This window comes from Oryx dammah, unplaced genomic scaffold (genome assembly GCF_014754425.2).
Source record: "Oryx dammah isolate SB20612 unplaced genomic scaffold, SCBI_Odam_1.1 HiC_scaffold_22, whole genome shotgun sequence".
Lineage (NCBI taxonomy): Eukaryota > Metazoa > Chordata > Mammalia > Artiodactyla > Bovidae > Oryx > Oryx dammah.
The window spans coordinates 21,550,469-21,572,819 of record NW_024070206.1 but is presented as its reverse complement, the minus strand read 5'-3'; the positions used below and the strand labels follow the sequence as shown (position 1 = coordinate 21,572,819).

At 47.6% G+C, this 22,351-nt stretch overlaps 1 long non-coding RNA gene across 1 annotated transcript; it reads right to left on the bottom strand.

The window, feature by feature from the left end:
• Window positions 1–244: 244 nt before the first annotated feature.
• On the bottom strand, window positions 245–18,439 carry LOC120881079. Its single transcript, XR_005725204.1, has 3 exons — window positions 18,331–18,439; window positions 11,995–11,999; window positions 245–270 (listed from the first exon to the last, which is right to left on the bottom strand). It is a non-coding gene; the product is annotated as an uncharacterized LOC120881079 (long non-coding RNA).
• Window positions 18,440–22,351: the final 3,912 nt, after the last annotated feature.

Sequence of the window (22,351 nt, the reverse complement as noted above, 5' to 3'; positions counted from 1 at the left end):
ACTGTGAAGAAGGCTGAGCGCCGAAGAATTGATGCTTTTGAACTGTGGTGTTGGAAAAGACACTTGAGAGTCCCTTGGACTGCAAGGAGATCCAACCAGTCCATCCTAAAGGAGATCAGTCCTGGTTGTTGGAAGGACTGATGTTGAAGCTGAAACTCCAATACTTTGGCCACCTGATGGGAAGAGCTGACTCATTTGAAAAGATGCTGGGAAAGATTGAGAGCAGGAGGATAATGGGACGACAGAGGATGAGATGGTTGGATGGCATCACTGACTTGATGGACATGGGTTTGGGTGAATTCTGGGTGTTGGTGATGGACAGGGAGGCCTGGCGTGCGGCAGTTCATGGTGTCACAAAGAGTCGGACATGACTGAGCAACTGAATTGAACTGAACTGAAGGGTTTACCACACCCAGATAATGTGCTGCATTTTGAGAAACACTTGAACATCTTATCTAATGATTGAGCAGGAGAATAAAATTAATTTTCTACATTAGGTTAATTTTGAGGTATTTTGTAGGATTTTCCAGTACACTGCAAGTCCTGCTGCAAGGACAACTCAGAAATCGTATTTCAGAAGACTTATTTTCCTATCCATATGGAACTGGTCTTGTCCTAAGAAAAACAATGTATCATAGCACACCAGGAAACTCATGATAAGAAGATGATCTTTTTAATTTTTCTAATCTCTTGCAATTTGACAAGTGAAAAATTGAAATGAGACCTCAGTATTTGACCTTGCATCTCTTTGACCATTAATGGAATTCAGCATTTTAATATGTCTTGGGCATCTATGTTTCTTTTTTTCCCCATAAGCAGGAACTTTATTAAACTATACATTTCATAAAACATATAAATGTATCTTTAAGTATATTCAGCTCATCTTAAATTTATATAGACACTTATTTACATTTCTGCATTATATACTTATATTATTTTTCCAAGCTTACCACCAATAAAAGGTAATGGAATGATCATCCACTCACACAGATGAAACTAGTTGTCCACAGGGCTAAGTAAAACACCATTTCTCAGGAAACTCAGCTTATTAGATTTCAAAACAACAACTCCCTTGAAAGAAGCTTTTTTCTGAGACAGCCTTTATATGAGACATCTATGTTTCTTTTTGGAAGCTGTCTTTTCATATTCCTTGTCCACTTTTTAAAAAAGTATTTGTTTTCATTTGGATTTGTTGTTGTTTAGATGCTAGGTCATGTCCTACTCTTTGAGACCCCATGAACTGTAGCCCACCAGGCTCCTCTGTCTATGGGATTCTCCAAGCAAGAATACTGGAGTGGGTTGCCATTCCCTTTTCCAGGGAATCTTCCTGACCCAAGATTGAACCAGCATCTCTTGTATTGGCAGGTGTATTCATTAATATTAGATTTATACAAATTCTGTGTATGGTAAAGTTTATTATGATATTTTAACCAATATAAAACCCCCAAGACCCTGATGTTGGGAAAGATTGAAGGCGGGAGGAAGAGGGGACAACAGAGGATGAGATGGTTGTATGGTATCACTGACTCATTGGACGTGAGTTTGGACAAGCTCCAGGAGATGGTGAAGGACAAGGAAGCCTGGTGTGCTGCAGTCCTTGGGGTCTCAAGGAGTCAGACATGACTGAGAGACTGAACAACAAATAATAATACAAGTTTCTGCTTTTGGAAATTTGCACATCTGGAAGTTGGCCACCATTGAAGGCAACACCTTTGTTCATCCTGAATTCTGCCTTCCATTGTTGGATTACCTGTCTCCCCAAAGGACTGTACATGGCATTGTTCTTCCTCGTCTTTGACATTTAAAACATTCATAATTTGACCGAGATAAAAAGACTAGAAAAGAAAACATATCAGTCTCCCATAATGAATCACCCACAAGAGATTTTCCCACTGTGTGACTGGCATTGTATTTGCATAAAGTGAGAGGTAAGACGTATGAAGTGTTTGATTCATCAGTGAAAACAATTCTCAAATGCCACGCTTAAGCTGTCTTTTACTGTCAGCCAACCATGCGATACAGCAGGATATCATCCTTTGGACAAAATGTTCTCAGAGATCTCAGGCTACTTCCCCAGCCCTGTGGCTGCCCTGCCCTGTTCTGTCCTGTGCTAAATTCCTCTTTGTCACCTACCTCTCTCTTGTTAGGACATATTTCAGACAGCAAACTTTCAGAGACTAGGTTAGCAAACATCAGTGTGTCTCTACTCAGCTTAATCAAGGACTTATCACAGAAGAGTAGGAATCCCATATGTTGTTCTCCATCCACAATAATCCTGTTTCCTCTGCACTGAGAAGTATCTGCAGTTGTGGGTGGGGTATTATCTTTTGTTGGTACATTGAGATTTTATTTTTTAGTTAAATTTTTATTTTATACTGGAGTATAGCAGATGAACAACGTTGCGATAGTTTCAGGTAAACTGCAAAGGGACTCAGCCATACATATACATGTACCCATTCCCTCCAAACTCCCCTCCCATGCAGGCTGCCACATAATACTGAGCAGAGTTCTCTATCCTGGATAGGGTATTATTGATCCTATTCATGACTATACTTATGCTCCATGGGCACGAACATTTAGACAATATATAGAACTAACTGGTTTGCTTATGTTAAAGTTTATGTAAACAATATAATACAACAGGTAGCTTTTACTCAACATTGTTTCTGAGATTTATCCATGTGGTTACTCGTAGCTCTAGTTATTACTGCTGAGCATGGTGTTCTGTTGTAAGACTTCCCTTAGACTTTTTCTCCTTGAAATTCATCCCCACCTACATTTTCCTTTAAAGAGCCAGGAAATGTTCTGTGTCCCCTGCATTCATTTCTACCCCCATAATTCCAGAGCTTTCAAAAGAGGAAATTCTTTCTCTACTTTTCAAAAAACTGTTCAGAGCCTGCTGCCTTTGTCGCTCCTATATTACCCTTTTATTTTATCTGTTATTACATCCACTTCATTCTCTGTGGCTTTATATGTCGTGGGAGAAATGAAATGGAAGCTTTTCTTTTTTTTTTTTCTGGAAGTCCTGACTCTTATCACTGTTCCCACATTTGTGTACAGTTCAGTATTTACCGACTGGCAGGGCCTTGAATTTCCCAGACTGGTTCATGCCTCACTCCTACACCAGCCACACTGATACCCCGCCCTTGACCTGTGACTCACTGCCACCAACCACAAGTTATGAAGTGGATGCAATTTCTCTCCAGGAATGTAAGCCTTCCCAACATAGATGCTCTTTCTCACATTCAAAATCTAAAGAAGTTTTGCTTTTGATCACAAATGAAATCCTGTAGTGTTTTCTGTCCTATTAGAACTTCCAGCATCTGCAAACAGGAGTGGGGGTGACCAGGGGAGTGTCTTTAGCCTGGTATCATTGCTCCCTGAATAGTGAGGACAGGTGTTGGGATCAGAAAGCCAGCTCCCATCCCAGCCTTGCTATATGACAGCTCTAAGGCAGTGGCAGGCCACTTACCCTCTCTTGTCATTAAAGAAAAAAAAAAAAAACCCTCCTCTCAGGATTGAAAAGGATTATCTGTATACTGCTTACCAGACCAGTATGGTTGAGCAAATCACTCTGAGACGAAGCATCTCTACCAATTCCTCCCACAGTTGGACTTTGCTGGTCAGTTTTCCTTCACATGTGAGGAGCGTCTCTGTTCTCTGATCTGTGCTCACCAGAGTGTCCAGCGTCCTGTCCCCTGGGGGCGGGTCCTTCTGCGATCTACACAGAGCCAGGGCAGGGAGATGCTGAGGGCTCTCCCTGCCTCCCTCCCTGCCTCCCTACCCCCCACCCAATATACACGCCTCTCTTTTTTCTCTCCATTGTTGTTCCAGAGCACATGTACGAACCATTATAATAATAAATATTAAACAATATTTTTAAAGGCCTTTGATCATGTTCTGGATTTACCCTTAAATACCCTTGGGGAGACAATACCAGTTCTGAAGGAAAGTTAAAAGCTTGAACTAGTGTTTTGAAATTCAGACCTAAGGTGTGTTGGATGTGGTCCGTCCGGGATTTCAACCACGTGTATCCAAGTTCAAAACATTTGCTGGCTTTATTATATCCTGCTTTGGCTAAAATACAGCTTATCTTAACTTCGTATGTGTCAGGCATGGTGCTCAGGGCTTTATCCAGTGGGGTGGGTGTTACTGTGTACGTGTGTGCGTGTTCAGTTGCTTCAGTTGTGTCCAACTCTTTGCAACCCTTGGACTGTAGCCTGCCGGGCTCCTCAGTCCATGGGATTCTCCAGGCAATAATACTGGAGTGGGTTGCCATGCCCTCCTCCAGGGGATCTTGCCAACCCAGGAACTGAACCCATGTCTCCTGTCTCCTGCATTTCGGGCAGGTTCTCTGCTCCCTGAGCCTACCAATGAAATGCCTTCCCAAGCTGCAAGGTCAGTCCTTGAACCTCAGCCTGAGTTCAGAGTCCTCGGTTGTAGCTGTCTGTGCCGCCCTTTGCGTCTCTGCTGTCCTGACTTTCAGAGGATTGGTGAACGCCACCCACCCCAGGAAGTGCTCCCTCCTTCTACAGACTGACCCCGGTCACAGCACGAGGGGTGGGCAGGCGTCCAGGGTAGCACAGATGCTGAGATGGAGGAGAGAAGGAAGGAAAAGACTGAATGAAACATATGTGCAACCCAGAAGTGCTGGAAGCAACGGTTATTATATTTCTGCTAGGGTAGAGCTCAAGAATAATGAAGCATGCCCCTCGTGAGGTTTATTGTAGAATAAGTCATTTAGTAAATACCAGACAAAGCTGCTGAAAGTAAAATAGTTTGTTTCATGGAGCACAAAGGGTGATTTGAGTGCAAGCATTAAAACAGTTATCCTGGGGCAATTATGGATGTAAGTCACCTCAAAGAGGTTCTGAATTAACCAGGGAGTTCCCCAAGAAGCCTGAGGTTGGACAGGGTGCTGTGTATTCTTCATGCTGCCGACAACACCTCCTTTGCCCTTTAATGCAGGAACAGAGAAGGGAATACTTCTAGGGCCTCTTCTCACAACTGTGGGGAAGTGTCTGCATTCCTTCGCTGGCCATTGTGGCCGTTAGGATAATGGACAATAGACGATGCCCTGCAGCTGGAGCGTGGGCTGTGGAAATGGTGTTCAGACTCCCATGGCGAGAAAGACACTCTGGGAAAGAGCTAATATCATTGACCACTGGCGAGTCCTGACCTCAGCATCTGAGCCGGGCCCTGTGCAAAGTGCCCTCTGGTGTGATTTCACGGGAGCCTCACAACCTCCAGGGCGAATGCGTGGATTGTCTGCATCGTTACTGATGAGGAAACGGGCATAGCTGATGCAAACTCTCTCAGCAGCAAAGTGGCAAAGCCAGGCTTTGAACCTGCATGCTGCTGGGGACCTGGGGCTGCACCCAGGGGTCTCAGGACAGACCAAGGCCTGCCGCCCCTCCTCTGCCATCCAAGCAGCCAGTCCACACTCGGCTTGGCCTTGGTCTTTCATTTCTGGAGCAATTTGGGTGGCCTCGCTAGGGAGTGACAGCAGCCCAGTTTAGGGGCAGGAGTTAATGGGCTGCAGTGACCACGGGGCCCCGTGTGGCCCCCCCACCCTGCCACCTCTCGATTCAGCTGCTACTGTGGCAGATGGTCTGTGTGAGGCTGCCGGGGGTGGGGCCACTCCAGGTACCCGAGCATCCCCACCTTTTCCAGCTCTCAGTCTTTCTCCAAGGCTCCCAAAGCTGCTGGGTTCAATAGCCAGCATGTCACTTGGCACAAGTGGGTGACCCATAGCTGTTAAATGATTAACTATCTAAGAGTGGTGACTGGAAAAGTTTCTGGTATGTCTTTCATTTTACAGGAAGGAAGAGCTGGAGGCCAGAGCGATTTAATGACCTGCCCAAGGTCATAGACAGGTAAGGGGGAAGGGCAGAGCGGCTTTAAATGCAGGCTTTTGACTCTGAATCTTTTGGTCCTCCTGTCTGCTCTCAGAAACCTGGACCAGTAGTCTGACATGTTTTCTCATTTTGATTCTCTGCAGGTTACATACAGCTGGGCAGGTGTCCAACCATACTAAAAATAAAATGAAGAAAGAAATCCAGAAACAATAACCACCTAGGAGCCTCAGAACTAAAGGACTCAGTGACAGGGCTCTGTCCCCAGTGAAGAGGGAGAAACTGAGACGTTACCGCATGCCCGGGCTGGACCCAACCGCCATGTTTCTGGAAAGGTGATCCCAGGATCACTTTTAGAAAAGACTGTTCTAGATCAGGTACCTGCTTACATCTAATCTTGCCTCCAGGCTGATGAGATGATCTATGATCCACTTTCTACACCACCCTCCAACTCTGGGAAGTCACTCTTACAAGAGGATAGATCCTTTGGGACAGAACTATAGCTGAGTTAGGGATGCCCAAGGATTAGGAATGGTGGCATTTTATCCACGTGGAACATGCCAAGGAACGAGATGTGCTCTCACATCCTCTAGGGCACCTAGACAGAACCCCCACCTGATGGAGAGGTTGTTTCTCACAGCCCAGACCCCCTGGTTGAGTTCCTGCCTTATCAAGCCACCAGCTGCTGTTCCAGAGGAATCTGGTGATTAGTCCCCAGGCTTGCCCAGCTGCAGGATGTAAGAAGAATAGAAGGAAGCTGGGGTCTTGGCGGCACGTTTATAATTAGCAACACACTGGTTTTCAGGGTGCTCTCGGGAGGGAACTTGATTCCTCTTGTGGCACTATTACGTTGTGATCCAGCCCTTGGCGTAGAGCCGGGCACCTATTCCTATAGGACAGCAACGCAGGGGCCCCACGTGGCTTCCTTGTCCTGGTTAGTGGATCTACCGGGACAGGCAGGCGGCGGGGGGTGGGGTGGGGTGCGGCCCGTAGTCAGGGCCTGAACGGGCATGTGGCTTCTTTATCACACCCATATTATTCCCTGGTGATGTTTGCACTTGCTGCTCTGTGCTGCCCGTCAGCTTCACCTCCCCGACACATTTCTGAAACTGGGCAAAACTAGTAGCTATAGCACATCTGGATTCTTGTCCGTCTCTGGATAGAAACCCCTAGAAAGTGTGCCAACCTTTCACCCCCCAGTGTCAGCCAGTGGACATCTGTGTCAGGACTCCTCATGCACTCAAGAAGACAGTATTTGCAGACAAGATCACCAGAGTCAGCAAGAAAAGATGCCCACGGGGCTGTCCCTCCTCTGCCAGCGGCATCCCTGGCTCGGCTGGCTCACCTGCTCTGTGTCTCCTGCGGTCCCTGTGATGGAGTTTTCACAGGCGTGGGTTCCAGTAGGGCAGGGAGGTGGCTGTGAGAACTCCTTTCTAGTGGCACATGGACCTGGCATCTAAAGGGAGGATGTGAGGAACACATACTAACGAGGACACGCCTTCTCCCTTTCCTGGAGACTCAAGGAGAAAGCTGGGACTGAGAGCTCTGAGAATCTGAATCCCGAGGGCAGGAAACAGAAAGGGGCGGGGTCAGCAGGAACGCAACCATCCAAGAACCATCCTCCTCTGCAAGGGGCCCAGCTCACTCCAGACAGAAGGCCTGCAGTCAGGGTCACTCCTGCCCTGACCTGCTCTCAGCCCGCCTCTCCTTCTAGAGCTGTCCCCTTGGATCCCTCCCTGACCTCATTTGTGCCGTGGAAATATCACTGATGACTTTCTCCTTGTAATTTGTTCCCCCGCATCTTCTCCAAGGGCTCCCAGGGTGCGCTAATGGTAAAGAACCAGCTGGCAATGCAATAAATAAAAGAAAAGTGGGTTTGATCCCTGGGTTGGGAAGATCCCCTGAGGAGGGCATCACAACCCACTCCAGTATTCTTGCTTGGAGAATCCCCAGGGAGAGAGGAGTCTGGCAGGCTACAGTCCATGGGCTCACAAAGAGTCGGACACTTAGCAGGCACGAATGTCTTCTGCAAAGTATTCAATTAAAACCGAATTGGAGATCAGGAAGGCCAGAGCAGACAGGCAGCTACATGCCAGATGCTCCTGCACCTCCAACCCCTGCCACCCCAGAAACGCCAGCTATGGACACCAGCCCCACCGGGAACAGAGGCCAGGGCAACCTTGAGGCACTGCCCTCAGAAAACCGAGCTGGCGCTGAATCTGGTGGGAGTACAAGCCTAGAGGAGGGAAACTGTAATCTCCTTTCAGGAAAAGACGTCATTTTCTCCTGCAGCTGACGGGGGGCGGGGGGGAGGGGGGTGGGGGGGGGGGGGTGGTAGGCAGGGCGGCGTGGAATTCATCAACGCAGCATGGCCAGATCTGAGCGGGGTTTTGAACAAACATCTTAGGGGTTGTTTAAATTGGAGACAGTCACTGATAAAGGCGTATTTGGTCCAGCTGTTTGCGCAGGACTCAGCCCTAATTCTAGCTCAAACGCTGCTCATTGTTTAAAGGCTTTATATTCTGAAGTTGTTCCCAGGCGTATCTGCAGGGGAAGAAGCAGAGAGCTGATAGCATGGGTGAGCTGTGACCGCCTGGCTGGACTCAGGAAAGAGCAGGAGATAAACACAGCAGTTGGTGGGGCCGGGACGCTTTCAGGGACAGAGTCTATGTAGAGATGAGACCTCGGGGGACATGGCTGCTCCGGGGTGCCCCAAGGTCCCGCTGAGTGGAGGGGCTGGGGCAGCTGGGACCACTGAGGCCTTTTCCGGAGCTGGGCCCTGGCAACGAAGCCAGATGGAGGAAGAGGAAGAGGAGTGGCTTCCTGTCTGCTTGTGACTCTCCCAGAGCTGGGCCCGCTGGCCCCGGGCAGGAAAAAGATGGCCTTCTCTGATAGGAAGTCTGTTGAATTGTTCGGAACAATAGATTAAGGTCTCGGTAGACACATTATTTGAACTCCACTGTTTGGTCAGCGTTCTGAAAAAGGTTATGATGTGATCTCCATCTGATTAGCGTGGAAGGGAACTAGGCGATGGATGAAGCAATTACTTCTGTGAGATACAACACCAAAATCACGACAGACTTGGCTGTAGTCTTGGCAGCTGTTCCCTGGGATTTCTGAAGCTGCCGAGGGCAAAGGGCAAAATAATATATATTCAGAAGAGAAGGTATTTTGTGGTCAGACGCCATCCGTGCAGATCCTTGTAAAGGCTCCAATGCTCGAAAAGCCCGAGGGGTATGAGAGAGAGCTACATCACTTGCCGAGTTACTCGCTAGTCACCTGCCAGATTCTCCTGCCTGCTGGAGAGTGAAAGCGGGCTTGAGAGCGTGGAGCCGGAAGGAGCCCAGGATGCAGCCCCCCCGCTTCCTTTTCCTCATGGGGAGAGACAGAGGTGTGGGGTCCTTCTGGGGAGCCACTCGCCTTCTCTGGGCCCCACCATGCCCCAGACCCAGTGCTTCTGACCCCATGATGGTGCTCCTGGCAAAGCAGGCCAGGCAACAGGGGCTCCTGTAAGCCAGCTGGTCCCCGGGCTAGAGCCTGGTGGACGAGGATGAGCTTGTGGAGAGGGAGACAAACTGGGTTGGGATGCAGGTGCAAAGTGCACGTGGGAGATGGCACCCAGAGCATTCGTAGAGAGGGAGGAAGCAAGCCTGGAGGGATGAGCAGGGCAGGGCTGGAGGACTGGCAGCACCATGGCTATTTTACGCTTTTACTGTATTGAATCATAGTTGATTTGCAACACTGAGCTGATTTCTGCTGTACAGCAAAGTCATTCAGATGTACATGTCTCTTCTTTTTCATGTTCTTTTCCATTACGGTTGATCACAGGATATTGCATGTAGTTCCCTGTGCTACACAGTAGGACCTTGTTGTGTATCCATCCTATATATACTAGTTTGCATCTGCTAATCCCAGACTCCCAGTCCTGCCCTCCCCAACTTCCCCTCCGCCTTGGCCACCACCAGTCTGCTCTCTGTGTCTGTGAGTCTGTTTCTCTTCATACATCAGTTTATTTGTGTCATATTTGAGATTCCACATATGAGTGATATCATACGGTATTGGTCTCTCTCTTTCTGACTCAGTTTGCTTAGTATGATCGTCTCCAGGTCCATGTCCATGTTGCTGTAAATGGCGAGAGGGATGCTTCCTAGTGGGTCACCGGACAAGTGGGTCACAGTGACAAAGCTTAGGTTCTACCCCACTTCAGTAGAGCCACAGAGGGACCACTCTGCCCTATAGGGAAACAGCTTCATTTAACCTCTTTTGAGAAGTCTTTTGAAGATGTGTGAAGCAAACCTAGTTGCTAAAATGCACAACAAATTAACTATTATTCCTAAATGTAAAATGCCTCTCTGTTGAAAGAGGCATCTGGGGGACCCAGGAGCTGGTCTCTGAGGTGGAGGGTGAAGAGGGGAGGGCTGGAGATTTTTGTTCTTTCCCTCGGAATAAAACATTTGTTCCCTAGCAGCCAACTATATATGTGTGTGTGCACCATGAATATCCATGATGGTTAAAGGTTGGTCAAGGCAGATGCTTAATAGCAAGTCTCCAAGGAGGACAAAACTCCAAAATGGGAGGTCCCCAACTCACGTGGGCACCTATAGTAATTAGAAAAGAGGACTATATTCCTTGTAAGGACTTGATTTTGTCTCCAACTGCTGTGCAACAAGCCACGCCCAGGCTTAAAGACTTCAAACAAAAGCTGATCATTTTCTCTCGTGTTTCTATGGGTTTACTTGAATCAAAAGTGACCGTGCCCCAGAAGTTCCAGAATGTTCTTTCTACATTTTAGAAAGAAGTCCCTAAGATCAGCCTAAGATCAGCCCAGATTTTAGTATCTTTGTTTGATACTTTCTACATTCTTCTCTTTTGGCCTCTCTTCTCGACATGTGGGATCTTAGTTTCCCAACCAGGAATCAAACCTGTGGCCCTTGCATTGGAAGCGTGGAGTCTTAACCACAGAGAACCACCAGGGAAGTCCCACCTTCTACATTCTTGCCTCTGAATGGCTTGCCTTTATCTGACCACTGATTTGGTTTCTTAGTATTTTCCTCTCTCCCTCTCACCTTCTACCTCCCTCTCCTCCTCTCTCTCAAGCTTGCACCTCACCCCCCAGCCCCATGGTGCTTCCTAGTACTTACCTCCTGTTTACTTTGCCATGAGCACTGTGCTGGGGTCAGAGGACCCAGTGGCACTGCAGGTCATGTGGGTGGCTCCATAGCAAGACCTGTCACGACTGTCTCCTCATCTGTAAGCCCCACCTGTCACTGAAGGGTGACCAGTCACATCACTGAGAGGTCTATGGGGAAGAGAAAAGCCGCAGCCATCTTTGGAAAAACCATCCCCCTTCGTGTCTTAAATTGTCCCTTTTCTAAGTGGATTTGCTTTGCTTTGCACATTGATTGCACAGACATCTTACTCTCTACTAGTTCTATAGTGAGAAATATACAATCCTCCCAGGTCTGATGTTCATTTTCCTTCACTGGACAGAGAGTTAGTAAATCAAGACTCCACTTTCCTTTGAACACAACTGCGAAAGAAACGACAGTGCAAACATGATGGCGAACAGCGGTTGACACTCCTGCAGGGAGATTTTAGGGAGTGGTGGGAACTGGGGTGAGATGGGGCTTGTGGGCAGGTCTCAGAACTGCTGGCACTTAGCGGGGGCTGAGCATCATCACGTGAGAAAGACTGTTGATTTTATAGCTTCTAATTTACTTTGAAATATTTCAGCACATTCAGTAGGATACCTATGTGTGTACAATTTAATTTTAATCAACACCCTAGGTGCAGTTAACTTTAAAAGACCCTTCAAATTAGGAATTCGTGCTCTAGGGGTGCTTAGTTACCATCTGAAAGACCCCAATCAAAGCTCTGCTTTCCAGACACAAGCACTCCAGACGCTGCAACTGCATTTGGAGGGAAAAAAATAAACTGTGACTCTGCCTCCTGGGATCCTGAGTTTACACCTGCTGCTTGGGCATCACCGTGCATGTGTGTGTGTGTCCACCAAGCCGTGAAGACCCAGGAACCCCTCAGTTCACTTCAGTTCAGTCTCTCAGTCGTGTCCGACTCTTTGTGACCCCATAGACTGCAGCACGCCAGGCCTCCCTGTCCATCACCAACTCCCAGAGTCCACCCAAACTCATGTCCATTGAGTCAGTGATGCCATCCAACCATCTCATCCTCTGTCGCCCCCTTCTCCGCCTGCCCTAAATCTTTCCCAGCATCAGGGTCTTTCCAAATGAGTCAGCTCTTCGCATCAGGTGGCCAAAATATTGGAGTTTCAGCTTCAACATCAGCCCTTCCAATGAACACCCAGGACTGATCTCCTTTAGGATGGACTGGTTGGATCTCCTTGCAGTCCAAGGGACTCTCAAGAGTCTTCTCCAACACCACAGTTCAAAAGCATCAATTCTTCTGCGCTCAGCTTTCTTTATAGTCCAACTCTCACATCCATACATGACCACTGGAAAAACCACAGCCTTGACTAGACGGACCTACCCCTCAGCTTCACTGAAATCCAGGAGCCTGCTTGAAAGACCAGATCCCTTGCATTCACACCCTACAACGCAATGGGGAATCGTAGATCTTTTCATGGCCACAGGCATTCCCATCGTAAATACAGACCTCTATCCCTTCATGAAGAATGTCTTCTAGACCTTCCTGAGGTAGCTGAGGGGAGGGGTGGATGTGCAGGTCACACAAGGTAGATCCAGGTCCAAGTTCCTACCTTACTAGTCCTCGGATTCATGCCTCTGCCTTAGTGCAAAAGGCTCCCAATTTGTAAGTGCTGGCAAGTGAATTTGGCCCTTGTTGTTGGAAGAGTAAATACACATCCATGTGCCAGTTCCTTAACCTCTCTCTGCTTCTGTTTCCTTATCCATCAAATGGGAATAATATTAATAATAATAATTCTCACAAGGTTGTCGTGGACTAAAGTGAATCTGTATGTAACATTTCACAGGGACTAGCCACGTTGTAAGCTCTAGGTGTGTTGCCAATTTAAAAATAAATATGCCAATTTCCACCAGTCAAGTGTCCAGACACCGCCTACTCTTGACCTGTCTTCAGCTTTCCTGTTGCCGATTTGTGCTGTCTCTTAGCCTCCACAGAGAGGGCAGAAGTCAGATTTGTAATAAAAATGCACTAAAGAGAGAGCTTTACCAATGAGCTGAACAAACACATGCCATGGAGGAGCTCTTCAGATCTCGCCATGTGACTGCCTTCTCCTCTCTCCTGCTCCTCCGCCCTCACCAGGCTGAAGGCAAATATGTGTACTGTTGCTGCCAGACACTCGAGTTGATTCCGTCCAGACTCAGGCACCAAGTGGGTGGGTGCTTGATGCAAAGTGTTGACTTATCTGGGCACAGCAAATGCCAGATGCCTCAACTGGAAGCCATCTTTTCCTGGCAAAAATGTTGGTGCAACACTCTGGCATTAAAGCACCAAAAATCAGCCGGGTAAGTTCCATTTGAGCCTGGCCCACTAGTTAAAATCTGGAAACTCAAATCGAAGCTTTTAATCTTTCCCCCATCACAGCTGGACTTAAAACCTTAGGAGCATATGGGTCTGAACTTAAGCACAGGTCGAGGATTGTGGCTTCTTTAGGAAGCCTTATTGCTTCTCCATTTCCCCAAGCCTTCTGTCTCTGAGAACTGAAGGAAGGTCACAGGCAAGAGGAAGAGAGAAAAGGAGCTTGTTGCCTGCTAGGCGGCTTGGTTTCAGTGACAGAGGGGATCTTTAGAGGAGGCAGGACACCTCTGAGTGAGTCTGCAGCTCGTGTGGAGACGGAATGCAGGAGGACCTCTGCGGCCCCCAGGAGGAAGTCATCCATGGGGTATCTCCATCCTGAAGTGGCCATCCCAAAGCCTCATACCCTCCACTGGGTGCAGTGGTGATGTGGCAGTGATACCCAGAAGGCTGGACCAAACTGCTCTGCCTTCTCCATCTTCCCCTGGGGTCACTCGGACCATCCTCTCTGTAACCCTGAGTCTCCGCCTGTTTCAGATGCTTTTCCTCTGGGCACTGTCTCAGTCCCTGACTTAGGCTTAACATCTTGAGTTAATGCTTTTCTCTGCCAACGTGTTTGGGAGTAAACAGGAATGACATTCTCATTTCCAAAGCTCACACTCTTTATTCTACAAGTAATGCTTATACAGCATTCCTGAACCAGACACAGAGTCCATCAGAATGGTTATGGCTGCAAAAAGAGAGGGACATCCTACAAGGGAGGGCTTTTCCTTGAACCCTTCCCCCCACGGCTGACTCCCATCTTGAAAGGACCCTAGATGTCTTTGTTTACAAGATGCAATTGACTGTCTGGGTCCAGATCCTCAGAGAAAAGTGAAAATTTCCCTGAATGGAAAAGTCCCTGAAATTCATTCACACCTATGCATTTTTTTAACTTTTTATTTTGTGTTGGGGTATAGCCAATTAACATATGCATTGTTAATAACACAAGTCCAGCAGGACTCTGTGATTCCCACTGGAGAAAATTCCAGGAGAAAACATTCACAATACCATGTTTTAGCTCACTTTTGGCCCTACAAAACCTAGTATTGATTCAAAGGCTGGATTTGAAAGTCAGTCTGACTTAGTTGATTCTGTATCACAGATGTCGGTCCATCCACATCTCTGCAAAAGACCAATTTCGTTCTTTTTTATGCTGAGTAATATTCATTGTACGGCAGAAATTAAGACAACGTTGTAAAGCAATCATATTCCAATAAAATTAATTAATTATTTAAAGAAGTCGGTCTGTTCAGGTTTGCACCAATTCCTAATTATGGAGAAGACTTTGCTTCTCTATACCTTGGATATCTTATCTTTGGAATGAGCACATTAAGTGTTCCTCTTCCATAGGGTTCTGGTGCCAATTAAGTGAATAACAAATGTAAGCCTAGGACAGTGCCTGGCAAACAGCAAGTGCTTAATAAGTGTTGTCCACCACTGTTGTGGCTGATACAGCTCCAGCTGCATTGGCAACCTTTGTTTAAGTTTCCACTTTTTCTTTACTGAATCAAAATATTAAGAAACAACAAAATTCCTTCCAGGTGTTTTTAAAATTTTTATTGGAGTATAGTTGGTTTATAGTGTTTTGTAGATTTCAAGTGTACAGTAAAGTGAGTCTAGTTGGGTGATATGAACCACAGCTTTGCATGGGGTATAAAACTGTTGGTTCAGTCAGATGTGGTTTCCCAGGTGGCACTAATGGTAAAGAATCCGCCTGCCAATGCACGAAGTGCAGGAGAAACAGGTTTGATCCCTGGCTTGGAAAGATTCCCCTGGAGGAGGGCATGGCAACCGACTCCAGTATTCTTTGCTGGAGAATCCTATGGACAGAGGAGCCCAGTAGGCTGCAGTCCATGGGGTCACGAGCAGTCGGACACAACTGAGCGTGCACACACACACACACACACACACATCACATGCAGATGTACTGAGTTCAACATCATAACACAAGAGTTTAAAATAAACTAAGAAACATAGAGGAAAGGAAACCATTAAGAGTTAAAAACCATTGAACTGGGTATAAAAAGACTCATGGATGGTTTTAAAAGAACAAATATCAATATGTGTGTGCTGACTAGATGCTTGAAATGCACTCTACGCTGGGAATTACAAAAATGTACAAAATACAGAGTTACTTTCCCTCAGTGAGCTCACTGCTTTGCATGGAGGACTCAGGGGTAAACAGGCCGTTACAGGAGAGCACAGTGTGTGGAGGAAAATCTGAGGCGCTGGCTTGTAAGCCAAGATGTCTGAGGTCCTTTCAGGATGGGAGGCAGGCATAGTGGGTCGGGGGAGGGTTTAGAAAAAGTTCTCACTTGTAGGAGGTCCTTCTTTCCACCATACCCCTTCCTATTGATCTCTGTCTGGGTCGGGAGTGCTTAGGGAGCCTTGTCAGGGGTCTATCAGACGGGTATTGTGCCCAATTGAGGGCATTTGAGCAGAGAGAGCTTCTTTTTTAAAAGATTTTTTTAATGTGTACCATTTTTAAAGTCTTTATTGAACTTGCTGCAAGTTTGCTTCTATTTTATGTTTTGCTGTTTTGTATTTTGGTGTTTAGCTCCCTGGCCAGTGATCGAACCCACAGCCTGCATCGGAAGGGAAGTCTTAACCACTGGACCGCCAGGGAATTCCTAGAAAGAGTTTCTGGAAAGGAGTAGTATCTAAGCCAAGAACTGCAGGCTGAGTTAGAATTAGGTGTAGAGAGAAGATTGATCCCAATAGGGAGAGAAACAAGGGGTTTTCCAGGTGGTATTAGTGGTAAAGAACCCGCTTGCCAATGCAGAAGATGTAAGAGATGCAGGTTCGATTCCTGGGTCAGGAAGATCCCCTGGAGGAGGACATGGCAACCCACTCCAGTATTCTTGCCTAGAGAATCCCATGGACAGAGGAGCCTGATGGGTTACAGTCCATGGGTCTCAAAGAGTTGAACACGACTGAAGCAACTTAGCACACATGCACAGAAAAGAAACAGGCAGAGTCCACTTAACAGACAGGTGGTTTGAGGAGGTGCAGGTAATTCACTGTGGCCAGGACCTTGGAGCTGCCAGGGACAGCGAGAGCAATTGGACCACAAAACTGTCAGTCACGTGACAGACCTGCCCCTTATCTGAAGGCGATATGACTTTCAATGTCACTCTTCGCTGCACAGGGAAATTGGGTCAGAGGGCCAGAGAGGGGGCTGCCTGCAGGAATGCAAGTTAAAAGGGCAGCCAGAGATGAGCTGACAGCAATTGGAATAGAGACTAGCTGAAGGACTGAGAGGGTATTGATAAATCAGAATCCAAGTGACCGGTGACTTCAGTGGATGTGGACTGGGGGCCAAGGAAGCAAGGCAGCAAGACGAGCTTCACTGCTTCAGGTTTGGGTCACTGAGCAGAAGAGCACGTGATTTAATTTTTAAAAATTTTATTGGAGCATAATTGATCTACAATGTTGTGTTAATTTCAGGCGTACAGCAAAGTGATTCATTACATGTATGCATGTATTTTTTCCATATTCTTTTCCATTATGATTTAATCACAGGATGTTGAACATAGTTCCCAGTGTTATACGGTAGGATCTTGCTTTTTGTGTGCTTGTGTGCTCAGTGGCTCAGTCGCGTCTGACTCTTTGAAACCCTGTGGACTATAGCCCACCATGCTCCTCTGTCCCTAGGATTCTCTGGGCAAGAATACTGGAGGGGGTTGCCATGCCCTCTTCCAGAGGATCTTTGCAACCCAGGGACTGAACCCGTGTCTCCTGCATTGAAGGCGGATTCTTTACCACTGAGCCACTGGGGAAGTCTTATTTATTATAAGCTAGTTTGTATCTGCTAAGCCCAAACAGCACGTGATTTTCTCAAATAAGGAGAAAGAGAAGGGATTCGGTGGGAAACAATATGGGGTGAGTTTTGAGGATGCTGTGTTACAGGTGCTTATGGGCATCAGGAGAGGTGAGATGCAGACCATCAGACACATGGCTCTGAAGGGCAGGCTGAAGTCCTGGCGGAGAAACCACACACACACACACACACACACACACATTGCTGTCATCAAGGGTGTTGGGATTTTGATCGCTGAATGAGCACCTCTTCCTCTCAAAACCACCTCTTCCAAGCAAATGACAGAGCCCAAAGGATTGGACCAACCTCTCCTCAATCCGGTTTCTGATCCCTACATCTTCCCCCACACACCAAGAGCCCCACTGTGAGTAAGCCTCATACCTCACAACTAGTCACCCTTCTAAGCAGGGACCACGTCTGGGTGAGGACGGGAACACAGCTGGAGCCCAGCGGCCCACACACCCTGATGACGGGTCCACCTCATGTGGGATGGGCCCCCATGGGTTTCGGCTGTGGGGTGCCTGCCTTGTTCGTAGGGGATGAAGGTGCAGCCTCAGCCCGGCTGCTCCAGCGTGGGAGCTCCCGGCACTTCCCTCTGTAAATGCAGACAGGAGTAAGAACCTTCCTCCTCCAGCCTGAAGGCATGTTCAGTGTGGGAGGGGATGCTTGCTTTGCTGCTTACGACTCACTCCCTCCAAAATTCACTAGGGCATCCAAGGGAAAAATAAGCCCCTTGCCATTCCCCCGAAGTGTGTTTATTGCAGGGAAAAGAAAAAGCCTAAGCAAATCTCCCCAGGTGGTCAGAATCTCAACAAGGCCTACAGTTCCCTTTACATTCAAATGCAGCATTAACGTCATCCATAAACCGAGGCAAGATACAGCAGAAATCATAATAAAAAGGAGCTCTTAATATTTGTGAAAGTGTTACTTGCTCAGTTGTGTCTGACTCTTTGAGACCCCACGGACTGTAGCCTGGCAGTCTCCTCTGTCCGTGGGGTTCTCCAGGCAAGAATAGTGGAGTGGATATCCCCTTCCTTCTCCAGGGGATCTGCCTGACCCGGAGATCGAACCCAGGTCTTCTGCATTGCAGGTGGATTCTTTACCAGCTGAGTCACCAGGGAAGCTCCCTGCATCTCTGACTAAATGAACATGAGCTTGAGCAAACTGCCGGAGTAGTGAAAGACAGGCAAGCCTGGGATGCCACAGCCCATGGGGTCACAAAGGGTCAGACACGACTGAGCGACTGAACAACAACAAATGAATATATACGGCTGCAGTGCAGGAGAGAGCAGAGGAAAGAGACTCCTCAACCCCATCCTCAGCCCCTAAGTTCCGTGGTCCAGAAGGCCCAAACTTTCCCCTTCCCAGCCCGCAGCCTTGGAGTCCTCAGGGAGAGAGACCACGACCAGCCTGAGTGTGTGGCATCGGGACAGAAGATGAAAGTCGCCTTTGGCTTTTCCTCTGCAGCAGATGTGCCAGTGTTTATGGAAAGCCATCATCTCTGTGTGTGCACTGAAGTTTTCATTTAATGAATGAACAGAAATATCAGAGCCGCTCACAGGGCAGCCCCTGTGCTGTCAGGGCAACCAGCCACCCTCTGAAGGACACGGAAAACCAGAGGCTGGGTGGTATGAGTGTTGCTAGCCGAGCAGCAGCAACTTCTGAACAAAAACCTGGAGAAGAGTGTACAGGGAGGAGCAGCAGAACTCGGGCAGAAGAGCAGAGAGATAGCAACAGTGCTTTCTGTGCCCATCACACCTTTTGTGCTCAGTTTCCAAGCCCTGCACGCATACACTGCATCTCTGGACTTCCTCCCAGGTAAACATCATCACCCCATTTCAGATGGGAAACAGGTCCAGCGAGGGGCGAGAGTAGCCATGCCCGCAGGAGAGCAATAGAGACAGCCTCCCCCCCCCCACCCCCCGCCAGACTGTGTCCCTCCTTCTGCTACAGAGTCACAGCCAAAAGCTGACTGCAATGGAAGCCAAATCAGCTCAGCCTGTCCTCCTCCAAAGGGAATTGGGCTGGTTCCCTGCCACTGCTTGTGGAAGGGTCTCTGGAAGAAGACCTCGCAGAAGCAGGGCTCCCATCTGCTCTTTGTGGACATTTAATATTTGAGGGAGATTACTGCAAAGTTTATCGCAGGCCCTGAGCTGGCAGTTCCTTTCTAGGCGTGCAGGGACTGTGCACTGCTTGTGTCCCCAACTGTGGCTCCCCCTGCCCTGGCGACCCGGGATAAGAAGCCTGTCAAGTGGTTTCTGTGTGCTGGGTGGCTTAGAAATGTGAAAGGGTGGCAGACACAGAGATGGAACCCCCATTTTTAATCCTTGACTAGCGCCGGTGCAGTTGGTAACCCGGTTCTCTGGAACTTTGTTTTCGGAAGGGACGATTCCATTTAAAAAGGATGCGATGCTTTCCCATCAAGCTGATGAAATTGACTTCCCTGGATGGCAGGATGCCCCACAAATCTGAAAACAGAAAAGCGTTTTGCTTTGCTGCAATTCACTTTACGGTTAAAGAGTATTCAAAAAGAGAGAGGGAGATAAAACTCATTTTGTCATTTTCCAGCCTTGAGAGAAAGCAAGGAGGGGGTGAAAGGAAATGAAATCGCTCGGTCGGTCCGGAGGAGGGGGTGGGTGGGGGCAGAACATGGAAAACACCGATCGTGAGACGGCGCCCACACGCTGCGGGGGCCGCCTCTCGTCTCCCGAGCAGCCACTAAGCTCCCGTAGTAAACCAGAGTCGGCAACAGACTCTGATTCCGACACTGTCAGTTTGCGTGGCGTGTGATGAGACAGGAAAATCACCGCGGAGCCCTCAGACAGCAATCACGAGACCACCTGAAGTGTGGCCGGATGATCTGGGCAGTCCTGTGCGGAGTCTTGGACGGCGTTCCATCAGGATGTCGGAGGCTGTTTGATTGTCTGTGTTTCTTTTCCTGTTTCCTGTTTGTTTTCCAAGCAGAGGGGTCAACTGCAGAGCAGCAGAGCAGACAGAAAACTCGTTTGGCTTCTTTTTTTGGTCCCACTTGCTGCCTGTCTCTCTTCTTCTCCCTCTTGTCAATATCCCTCTTATACTCTGTAAACTTTGCCTCCCTCTCTACCTTTTCCATCATTTCTCTCTTCAAATGCTGCCTTCCTCCCTGATGGACTAGTGCATCTCACTCTTCTCTAGATGGACACATTTCTGGCTAAAAAAAATACATCCACATGTGCGGGCCATCAGGACGGTGCTCCCCACACTCGGCTGAATTTTCCCCCATCACAGAAGACATAGGGGCAACTGGGGAGAAATGTTATCTCCAGACTGCTGGCACTTCCAGCAAAGTAGCTTCAAAGCACAGATTTCGCCTGTGATAAAATTGCAAAACAGTGATACGGTGAATGGCTTTGCTTCCTGAGCTGTTATAACCTGCAGACCAGAGGCACTGAGGCAAGACTGCTGAGCCCTGCTTGAACGTACAGACTGAACTCTCTAAACAATGAATCTGGATACAATGAGTAAATGGACTTATGAAGCCAAGTAGCAGCAGGGGTCAGGAAAGTTTCTAAAAGGCAGATCTGCACCTGCTAAGATTCTTGGTTTCTGCTTGAAGGAAGTTATGAAGGTTTTTTGTTTTGCTTTGCATGAAGATCTCTCTTGGAACAGCTGTGCCTGGGACGCAAGTGTGGATGAGGAGGGCCTGATTGGAAGCAGCCCCAGGACTCTCTTGAGCCTGTCGTTCAGTCTTTAAGTCCTGTCCAACTGCCTGTAGCACACAAGGCTTCCCTGTCCTTCATTGTCTTCTGGAGTTTGCTCAGACTTAAGTCCATTGAGTCAGTGATGCCATCCAGCCATCTCATCCTCTGTCACCTGTAGGGGGAGAGTTCTCAGACATGTTCTGTCTTAGGTTGGGCATCCCAGATAAATCCCCCAAACAAAAAGTCAAGTGCAATTCACTTACTTGAGATGGCATTCAGGACGCAGCTTTAGCACAGTGAGTAAACAGAGAGGAAAAGGTATCTAAGAAAGAGTGGAGGAGTTCCCAGGGCAGGTGCCTGGAGCCCCATCCTGCCGTAGAAACTGGGAGCCAGGGTAGAAGTCACGTATCCAGATGTCCACCAGCTGTTATTGTCTGAGGGCCGCTCCCAGGACTCATGGGCCCCATGCACTTGGCTTTTATCACGGTGAATGGATTTCACTCTGGACTCCAGTGAATGCCTTCAGGAAAGGAAATTTGGGTGCTGAGGGCTATAACCTCAGTGTACCAAAGTGGAGAGGGCAATGGATGTAGGTGGGGTGCTCATGGCTTCTCATTTATATATCACAATAACATATCAAGTGGAACTTAGAGCTATTCAGCTCATTGGCTGGTGATGTTTGTAAATGGTGACCCTGAGTTGTCAAGTTAAAAACTTGTGTCAAAAGAAGCAACAGAGTAAAAATGTGACTCATGGTATTGGTGGAAACTGCAGTTAATATCTGATAAGGGACTAAAGTCTAGCATATGTATAGAACTCCTACACCCCAAAATAATAACAAAACCCGATCAAGAAATGAGCAAAGAACTTGACATTTCTACAAAAAAACATATCATTGTAGTTGTTTAGTTGCTAAGTCATGTCCAACTCTTTTGCAACCCCATGGAGTGAAGCCCACCAGGCTCTAAAATCCATGAGATATTTCAGGCAAGAATACTGAAGTGGGTTGTCATGCCCTCCTGCAGGGGCTCTTCCTGACCCAGGGATTGAACCCGTGTCTCCTAAGTCCCAAAGAACAGATACATATAGTGCATAAACATATGAAAATATACTCAACATCTTGAATTATTAGAGAAATGCATATCAAAACCACTGTGAGATGGCATCTCATACCAATTAGAATGGCTGACATCAAAATGCAGAAAAAATAACAAGTGTTTAAGAGGATGTGTACACAGTCCTTTGTGTACTATGAGTGAGAATGAAAAATGGTGCAGCCGCTATGGAAAGCAGTATGGAAATTCCTAAAAAATGTAAACAGTTATCATATGATCCAGCGATTCCAGTTCTGAAGATCTACCCTCAGAGAGTTGAAAATAGACTGTTGAAGAGGTATTTGTTCACCTACGTTCACAGCATTATTCACAATACTGGAAAGGTGGAAGCAACTCAAGTGCCCGGTGACTAGTGAATGGATAAGC